This window comes from Thunnus albacares, chromosome 14 (assembly GCF_914725855.1).
Source record: "Thunnus albacares chromosome 14, fThuAlb1.1, whole genome shotgun sequence".
NCBI classification, from domain to species: Eukaryota; Metazoa; Chordata; class Actinopteri; order Scombriformes; family Scombridae; genus Thunnus; species Thunnus albacares.
This window is the reverse complement of record NC_058119.1, coordinates 23,396,996-23,408,001: the sequence shown is the minus strand read 5'-3', so window position 1 is coordinate 23,408,001 and position 11,006 is coordinate 23,396,996.

Sequence of the window (11,006 nt, the reverse complement as noted above, 5' to 3'; positions counted from 1 at the left end):
ACACAGACACACACAGCCAGGGCTTATACTGATACACACTCTTACAATACGTGCGTGCATGTACAAATACACATGCCACTGCAGATATTTTTATATAAGATGTGCTCAAGCAAATGTGTACAAACAAGCAAAAAGGACAGATATAAAAATAGATGCAAAAGTGGCTTAATTATACTCCTATACTACTATACTTGCAAGTGCACACGTGGAATTGAAAGTGTCCACACACACACACCACACATTGGCAACACATGCTCCGTCACACACCTGCACAGACACAAAATCACTCCAATTACATGTGGGGTTTTTTTTTTCACCATCCTCCATCAATGCAGTCTTGAGGGACAGAAGATGGGAGCAACAGAGAAGGAGAGGATAAGAGGATGAGAAGGGTGCCTGGAGCCAAAACGAGTTGGTTTTCAAGAAAAGAGTCATCTAAGCTGCCAGTCCCTGTCTTTTCTTTTGGAAAAGTTAATCCCCGTGCCTCTCCCAGCAGATATGATCCCTTGTCTGCAGGAACCTACCGGCTTGAATAGAAGCAGGTGAACTGTCTGGGGATTGTGTCACAGGAGCGATTGGATTCCACAATACACATATGAGCCTTTTTTTCATGGGCCAGCAGAGCTATCATTTGCAAAGCAGGTCCACGTATCACAACTTACCGCATGGTTGTACTGCTGTAATGTGTGTGCCAGGGTGAGATGTGAGCATAAGTACGTGTGTAAGCCTGCTTGTTATAGGCTTACATCTAAGTCTATACATCCTATACAAGCTTATTCAGGTACATTTTTGGTAAGTAGGCTGTAGGAGTGGGGCAGGTTTTACAAGTATTCATAATAGATAATACGGTTTTTTCCATACACACGTAGACCAGCCTGGACCTGACACCTAAAACACTGAAACACTTTGTTGATAATGACTCAGTAGGTCTGAGCTGAGTCTTAAATCCTCAGCTCAGGGCAATGCTAGAAAAGGCCAGCATTATTGAATATCCTCATAATGTAGAGCTTTTATTGCAATATGTCCATAATACTGTTCAGTAGGTCATTAAAGATGTTATGTGCCTTAGAAAACTCACTTAACTCACAACAGAGATATTCCTACTTCTTGCAGTTTTTAGAGATTCGCAATAGGCCCTTTTTTACAACAGACAGTTTATCATAGAAGGAAAAGCATTACAAAAATAATGGCTGTACTCCATTTAGGTGAATCCTGCTTACTTGTTTGCCTTATTTGGGCATTCAAATGAAACTGAGCCCTAATTAATGATCATTAATTACACCCACTGTGACAATGAACCCCGTCTACTCACATTTTTCAGCTGCATGTTGGAAGATGTACGACAAATAAGTAAGCCCTTTTTCTCAAGCCAACTGAAAAGAATTTGATATTTGCATGGTGACATTTTAACTACTCACTTAACTGGGTCTCTGTTCACATAAGGGCGGGGGGGGGGGGGGACACAGACAATGAGGTAAGATGAGGGGCGTGCACGTGTCGGGAACAAATGGAGACCAAAGCCTGGTCCATTTCTGAGGTTAGGTTAAGGTTGGGGTTGATTATGATTAAGGTCAAGGTTTGGGTTAGGCTGTCCAAAATGAATGGAAGTCAATGTAATGTCCCAACAAGGATAGCTGCACAAACGTGTGTGTGGTGTGCGTATGTTTAAAAATATACACTTGTATCTATACAGGTGTGTGTGTGTGTGTGTGTGTGTGTGTGTTGCCCTGTATGATCATGGTTAGCAGCTGTGAGGGGGCCCCAGTCTTTGGGTGGTCTCACACCCTCATCCATAAATTATCACTCGACTCTCCTGCTGCTGGCCTTGAAGTGTGTTGGGGTTAGGTTAACACACTTTGCAAGAGCGTTCACCTCCTGTAAGTATCACTGTGTATCCAACTACTATATACATAAAAATACAGACCATCTGGTAGGGTTGGATAATGTTTACATTATGAAAATTTTGATTAGCCTTAGCATTCTGGTTCTTACAGAGTCATGCTTCTGAGAAAGAAATCTAAATAATTAAAAGCCTAAAACAATTATTTTCAGCACATTTTGGCTTCCATGAACAGTCGTCAGTCATAAATAACACGTTGTTTTGTTATTATTTTTGGTTAAAATAGCTGAAATTATAATGGACTCCAGGGTGTTATGATAAATGTTGTTATTCATGTCAGAAAGACTTCTTCCATTTCATAAAATTATTTCCATGCAGTAATTAAAGTAATGTATCACTACTGCCATAAGGGAAGCTTATCCATACTGTACTTTACTCTCTACTGTAGCTCCAGACTGCATATGAAAGTGCATCAATGACAGTGCATTAATGCATGTATAACCACTGATGTAGACAGAGGTGCAGTAGGTCTAAACTTCATTTCCAGGGAACAATAAGAAGAATTAAACAAAATTTCAATATTTTTACTAATTTTCAGGAAAGAATAATTAAGCATTTCAATATTTTTATTTACTCACACTGCATATTAAATGAATATGGTTGCATGTTCCTATTACTTAACAATAACATATTCAGCACTGGCTTGGTTTTTTTCAGTCTTGTCACTACCTAAGTGTAATGTAATTGCACATATAGGTCATTTTCTGCAGGACCAGTGCAGTTCCTGATCCAGCCTCTACTATGGATACTGTATGTGTCTGATATATTATGATTCTGAACTAATTACTCAGTGAATGCTTTCCTTCAGCAGGTGAGTCCAGTTTTATGTTCAACAAAACAGGTTTCTGTATTTATTGAGAAATTAGGTAGAACATTTTTTTTCCATTTGATAAATACAGACAAGTACACCACACACACACACACACACACACACACACACACACACACACACACATACACACACACAGACTTTTTAACTTAAAATAAGCAATTTGTAATTTATTGTGCTTTACCTTATCTGGCTTTATTTCGATTGCATTTTATTACAAATTTGTTTGCCTTTTTGATAGGAAGTGCTTAAATAAATTTGAAACTAAATCAATTTGAACAACTTTTTAAAAATTGCTCTATAAAGTTTAATGTAGCGAGAGTATCGGTGCATTCTGTATGTAATTTTGTTGCATCATGATTTACACATAATTAGCAAAAGTTTGTCCAAAACTACTTTTATCTGTCCATAAAGCTGAGAGTAATTGGCAGACTTACTGACACTTGAGACAATAAAGAAAACGCATGCTCAAATAAAACACACAAACAAACCGCCACATGCTACTTAAAACATAATTCACTGCATATTTTACTAGCGTTTAATCATTCCCGTAAGTATAAAAATTGCTGTTATTATCTTTGGCTATTATATCTAATTGTTGCCATAGCTCATATAATCAGAGCTGTACAGGGCCAAAATGTGTGCCTGTTTAAAAGTGTTTGTGGGTGTGTACATACGTATGTGTGCATGAATGAAAGTGTGTGTGTTTCTCTGTGAACGTGTGTGTCTATGACTTAAATATACATGAGTGCAACCGAGCATGCACACATATTTTTGTGTGAATATGTGAGCATGTGTAGGCTTACGTTTGTGTGTGCGTGTGCATGCGCGTGCACATGACTTAAACAAACAGAGCATGTTTGGGAGGAATGTGGTGTGTCTGGAGATTGCAGGTCTCTGAGAACACAGCGCGCTGGGGCACTTAACATAGTTCATCAGCAGCAGTGTGATAGGAGGCTCTCTTTCCAGCTCACACAGGCATCACAATACATACACACACAACTGAACAGTCCGGCATAGTTTCCATTAGGACACACAGTGAGGAGTTAACTGGTGTCTTTAGGGGAGAGATGCAGACAGTTACACCACCACAATTGCCATTTGAAACCTCCCCCTGGCCGCCCACTGATGACCCCTCGATACAGTATTAAAACCTTCTGTCATCCTCAATCACTGTCAAATCAAGTCGAGTCGTGTAAAGTTCTTATAAGAGCTTTTAGCAAGCAGGTTGGACACAAAGTGCTTCATGGAAAAAGACAAAATAACAGATGAAAACAACACATGTAGGACTGTAAAAACAAGAAAGAGCAGACACTTCACAAACTCCACCGAAACTAATTTCAACGTCCCCAGCTCACCGCATGCTAACTCAAGAAAGCCCGGTCAAATGATAAAAACAATGAGTCTTTGAGCGGCTATTACCACCATTTCTCATGAGCTGACATCAATTGTTTTGACTCCGTCAGAAATCAAATGGAACCATGCTCTTGGCGTCTTGCTAAGGTTAATGCTGCAGCTTCAGAACCAATTCAAAACATGGCTCTCCACCAAGGCATCCACTGCGCTGCTGAGTATTATCAAATTCCCAGCGACACTTCCCTCACCGCTTAAAATGCAGAGTGAGATTGGAAGTAATATGCTCAGCTGTGTAGGACAGAGATCATTTTGATACTGTGTAAAGATTGGAAAAGCACAGGGGACGCACAAAAAGCCTCTTAGATTGTATAACTTAATCATGCATGAAAGAAAGCAATACAAAAACAGTCAGTGCCTATTCAAAAACACTGAAGGTTTTTTTTTCACCCCCTGCTAACCCTGTCCAAGTTCTGAGCCTCATTGGGAGTGATAGCATTGTTATTAAGCCAAGCTTTTATGAGCTTTGGCCCTTCATGCTGATGATCCCTTTATAGCAGAACGACTGTTTTTTGCTAATGACCTCTGGTGACATTAGTATTAGCATGCTAATGTAGCAAAGGGAAACGGAAAACCCACAAAATACTTGAACTCTTCTTTGTTGGTTTGAAGCAACTGACTTAAAAAAAAAAATCCAATAACTATTGTCTTTCGTCAGCCTCCATTGAATAGCAGTAAAAAAGAGAATCATTCCTTGTGCTTGTTTTCAAACCCCATCCCAGGGAACAGATGTTGTTCATTCTGCTTGGCTGTGCTGAGGAAGAGTACCAAATCGTGCTGTTTTCAGCCCAAATAGCTCACGCACAATTACTCTGCCGGGGATCTGTGTGCGTTGGCACGTCACTGCGGTTCCCCCTTTGTTTTCTTAATAATTAGCTTGTGTTTTCACAGGGGGGTTATATGTGTGTGTGGGGAAGCCAGCCTTTTCAAGGCTACTTAATCTACTCCCTAGTCTGTCTCTCTTCCTCTCTCTCTTTCTCACCCTTCCTTAATCTCCTTCATAGTCTCTCTCCCTCATCTTACCTCATTGTCTGTGTCTCTCTCCCAATGCCAAGAGTGATCAAGTGGCAATTCAGGTGTTTTTTTGCTGCAGCCCATATTTGATCAGAGGAGCGAAGTAAAATTATGAAAAGTGGCACCATTTTTGCATCAGCAGCCTTTTCATCTCTGGAAGGGTTGTGAATTCTGGAGAGGATCAGAGCAGTGGTCATGGTGAGTGCTGTGAATTAATGGGAAGGCACATGGCCATTCATGTTGTATTAATATTGAATGTAGTGAAGCATGGCTCCAGCAATGATCAAATCATATCACACACACATATCTACAGCATCAGTCAAGAGTTTGGACACACTTTCTCATTCAAGTGAATGGGAAGGCGTGTCCAAGCTTTTGACTGGTGCAGTTTTTGGAAGAACTAACATAAAAATGTTTTCAGATTTCACAGATAGCTTAAAAAGTCATATTTGGATCGTCAAAACTTGTTTAAAAAATCCTTAGGAATGGAGGACAAAGGAGTACTGTGCTTTCTTTCTTTTTTTTTTTTTTACTTTTGTACTGCCTCTCTGTCAGTATCTGTACCAAATGTGTGCCCAACACATGAACTCCACTGTTAAACACACTTCCACTGTAAACATGTCAATCAATAGTGGCTGTGTTTGACCAGTGGTCGATATGCTCTGTGGGAGCCAATCTCATCAATTTTCCACCTGCTCAGCTGCCTCGATCACCTTGACCCCGATGGGATCTGCTCACATGGCCGCTGTTAATTAAACTGAACTGAGGACATGCATTTGATAAAGCACACATGCACAGATAAAGACGCTGTCACTTATGGGAGCACAGCTGTAGTCAGCTGGCTTACACAAACACACACGCACATTTGCACAGACACATTTTAGATGCTACAGAAGAAGCACTGTGACTGGGAGGTCACTGGTTCAGTCCTTGAATCATTTGGGAAAATGTGGGTAGGGAAGGTGAATGAGTAACACTCTGCCATTAACAGCTATTGAAGAGGTGCAACCGGAGCAAAACATACAAAGGCAAATGTTGTTATAGAGATTTACCAGTTGTCCAATTTACATCTACTTAAAACCAAAAAAAAATACAAAGACATCTTTTTAGTTGGTTAAACAGAAAAGATGAACAATGTTTACACAAAGTAAACTTGTCCAAGTTTCTCAACGAGAGATGGATTTAACAGCCAAGTTTTGGGCTAAATGAGGGCTGTAATGCGTAGATCAGATTTATCTCATAAAACAATGTCTGTGGATACCAGGTGGCTCAAACCCAACTGCTCCTCTAGAGTTGCTTCGTGTGCGACGGTACAAGACTGTGCAGAGCTGGTCGCAGGTGTGAATGCACAGAACGGTATGAATGTGGTGTTAATGTTTATAGAAAAGACAGTTGATGCTTAGATGACTTTCAATAAATTGTTAAACACACACACACACTCACTCTCTCTCTCTCTGTCCAACTCTGATCCTTTTTGAGAAAAGAATACCATGCCCTCATATTATCATGGTATTTATAAGATATGAGTTAAAACGGAGGGCGATTTTAAAGCACGGATATATGAATAAGGGCCAACTGAGGTTAATGGCAAAGAATCTGGATGAATGTTGGCTTGACTGTTCCTTCCTTCCCTTAACTTGGTACAGACTGGTATCTGTGCCAACCCTTAAATGCAAACATTTCGACGGCTAAATATTTGTTGAACACCCAAAACCAGCATAAATACTGAATGATGTTAACAATAAAGTACAGAGGCTAGCTGTAGTTCCTCTAGTGGCATCATTCATCATCATTTAGGCCAAAAACGCTTTGGGAATAAAGCATTTTATAAAGAAGAAGACTTGTTGGACAGGTTAAATTTTGATATACTGTATATGTTTTCATCTATTATATCGTTATATTTTGTCAATTTTATGCTTGTTTGGGTCGATGTGCCCCTCCTGCATATCAAAAACCCACAAAGACACATCCACTCTATACGTGACTATGTAAACTTTGAAAAAGGCAAATAAGGTGATATGCACATGAACACACACATCCACGCACATACACAGAGGCGTTACTTTCCCCCCTGGCACAGGCCGTCGATGAGGCTGTGGGAATGGGGTCACACCTGCAGTGGCTGGCAGGGTGATAAACGATGTTGCTTTAAACTTTGGAGACCGTCATTTTTGGGAGCCACTGTTTACCCTCCATTGAAGTATAATGGGAGCCTTTGAAGACCAGAGCGCCAGGGACAGAGGCTGCCCTCTGTCTGGTGTTTTGAAAGGAGGAGAAACTAGCCCTCGATTAGCTAATGACACATTCTGCTTCGATTTGCCATAATAGGACAGAGCGGCCCTCTGACATTACCGTAGGACTGGCATTTCCTACTCTGGCTGCATTGGAAAGTTTCTCACAGCGGTCAAATGAAATAAATCACTTTATACACCAGATCTTTTTCTTGCACTTTACAGCAAGGTGTCAGTTTTTATGATGCAAATAAAAAAAAAATTCAAGTTCGCAATGAAGATATAGGCATACATGTTTTTACAAGATGTCTAAATCTTCGAACAGTGTGAAATTTCATGTAAAAACTCTCTTGCTGTCACACAAATACACATGTATACATGCCATTCATGCATTATGAGGTGGGCAGCTCATGCTCTTCAGTCAACGCCTGTCCAAAAACCCCTTTGACAGTGCTTGCTGTATCAGACGCCAGAGCTGCTTTTTCATGCTAGTTTGGAGAAGTCATCAGTAGATCCTCTTACCACCTCCCTTATCAGATGAGGCTGCATATCTGGGTTCTCCTCCTTATTTGTCTTTTAGGCCTGAAGCGATAAAGTGACACGAGAATGACAGTCTAGACTGCAGCTGTCTCGGTATGAAGCATTCCAAACCTTCACTGAAAAGCACTGTAGTCTCTGCCTCTCACACGCACGCACGCGCACACACACACACACAGACAATAACACTAACACATCTCCATGAGCAAAAGCACTCAGGAGAAACACACACCTGCGCAGATACATTCGCATGCAGTACACACAAATACACAATTATATGGGTATGCACACTGCCACATGCAGCAGAGAAAACAGCCAATTGAAGTCAATCCAAGCATGCAGTGACTGTGTATTAGATCATGATTAGCCCGTACTGCCTGCAGCATGCGGAACGTAGAACATCCAGATTTTTTTTACATTTTTTTTGTTAGAGGATTTATGCGGTTAGTAACACCACAGACTTTTATTGAAAGTCTTATATTAACTGTCATTCAAGTTTTCAGCTTCTTCTCAATACATTTTGATTATACTTTTCATGCAGATTTACAGTTATGAATAGACAATTTAGGAGTGTGTTCAATAGATACAAAAGCCAGTAAGACTTTGCTGTAAATACAATGATGTTATTAGTGCGGATAAGTTGGGAGATTAAAGGAAAAACATCATTATTTTATGATACATTATGTCTTTTATGGTATAAATTTACACTTAGGCTAATGTATGTGTATGAAAGTATCTGCACATTTATCTGAACAGAGAACAAAAACACAAAAGTCACATTATATTTTCATCAATGAAAACTTTTTATTTTCATTCAGAAAAAAAAACAAAAAACTTTTCTTCATTCTCCTCTTTGAAATCAAGTCACTTCCCTCAGCAAAGCAGCCCCACTGGAAAGTTGCAACCATGACAAATGGGTTTAAATAACGACCATGCAGCAGCAATCTCCTCACAGCGCGGTGCATTGCAGCTGTCATTCATCACGCCACCGCAGCATAACGTGGGACTTCCACAACAATTACTTCTGTCATTAAACTCCCTGTATTGTTGTCGTTTTCTCGTGTGATAAGGGTGATTACTGGCAAAGCGAGGGCTAATCTCCTCCGATCTGCTCTGCGGTAGAAGGAAAAAGCAAACCTCAGTTTGCCACTCAAGCCTGACCAGGGAGCAGGCCTGTACTGCTGTGTTGGACTGCCCCTCTGTGGCTGCTTGGAAAAACTTTTGATTATACTTTGAAGCTTCATATGGTGTTATAGTCAGGGCTGAATAGTTTCTTTTTTGGAAAAATGGCCATGCAGAAATAGTCAAAACTGGTTTCACCTGCAACCACAAAGACACCCTGAATTTATAACTTCTTGGGGTCACTTGTTTCATGAAGTGGGCTGCATAGAAGGAGTGAATAATGTAGAAAAGTATTTTCTCTTATTGATTTATCTCATTAAATGGGTGCTAAACACATGACCTGTAGATAAAGGCATAAAGCTTTCCACTTTGGTCTCAATATTATCTGCACTGTGGACAGTAAACACATTTTTACTGCTGCAAATTGATCATAAATGCTGTTTCAATGTTTTTTCAGTGAGTTATTTGGGATTAAGTCGACTTTACTGTGCTTTTTCATTCAACCTAATAAAGTCATGGATGTTCAAAACTATTTTATTACCTCTTCTATTAATAGCTGATTTTTTTTAACACAACTTCAGTTAATACTGACATTTTGCTGAATTCTCTAGTATGTATAGGATTTAAGTGAATCAGGATAATGTATCACTCATATGTCCTTTATGTAAGTCTCTCTTTAACTCCTCATTATTGGCTCCTTTCAATATTGCTAATTCACAAGTTTATCTGATGTACCTACTGCACATCATCTGGGATAATAGCATCTGAAAAGTCTTAAAGGTGGTGTAAATATTTAGTAGCGGGGCATATAATCTATCCCGTTCCACTGCCATCCAGTCATGTACAGTATATGGACACACTGCTGCTCTCACAAGCTCTTTTACTCTCTCAGGCTACATCATTCACATCATTGTAAAAGTGGAGGCCCTTCATCACTTTACAGTACCCAGCGCTACCGTTAGCCCCAGGCTCTCTCACATCAAGGCCTATAGCCTTCCGCCCCACGCTGGCTGTAAACCTCGGTTCTGGATGTAAGAGGAAAGAAGGATGAGAGGGGTTATTGATGTGCAATAAACCCCTTTATTTTATCGAGGGAGAGAGGAAACTAGGTGTGCAGCGAGAAGAGGAGGCACTCTCGCTGTCCATTTGCAGCAGGTGTGTCTCTTTTGAGGAATACTGACGAGAAACAGGAGATTTTTGTCCATGAGCTTTGTTTTGTTGTTTGTTTACTCGGGGGGCCCCGTAAACTGCAACAAGCACAGAACTCTATTTTCAATTTGGACAGGCTTGTGTATATTCTCTCAATACTTGGAAAATGTTATTTGATTCAGATCAACCACTAACCCTCTGTTCGTGATCACGGTGCATCCATGAAATCTGAACACAGTACGCTTATCATTCTGGCAATTCCGCTACAGCCACATTTTGGGATGAATCCACACATTCGTTAGATTCATTTCAACACAGACACCAAAAGGACGTTTCATCTGCTGTATGTGTGCCAAATTCTCATATCACAAAAGCTCAAAAGGCTTAAATTATCATTGAAAATACCTGGTGATTACACTGCGTTAATATCAGCTATGAGTGACTCACATTTGATGTTTTAGGCGATTAATGATTTTATCCAGAGTAACTCTCAGTGTACACAACGTTAGAATACAGTCCTGGCATTTCAATGCCAGCAGCGAAAGATTTTGTAGTAAATCTCAAAGACAGAATGAAAGCTGTAGCAAATATGCATGTAGCTCTGCGATATCTGTAAATGAAGACTTATGATCCAGGGAGAAATAAGACTGACACTTTTCCTAGTTGGCAAAACAATATCACATGCTACAAGCAGCATGCAACCTAATCTATCCAAAATATTCTTGTAAACCTGCACACTTGTATGATAACATGACTCCGGCATTAGCTACTGTATGGAGAGGAAAGTGAGATTCAGACTGCTTTTTATGAG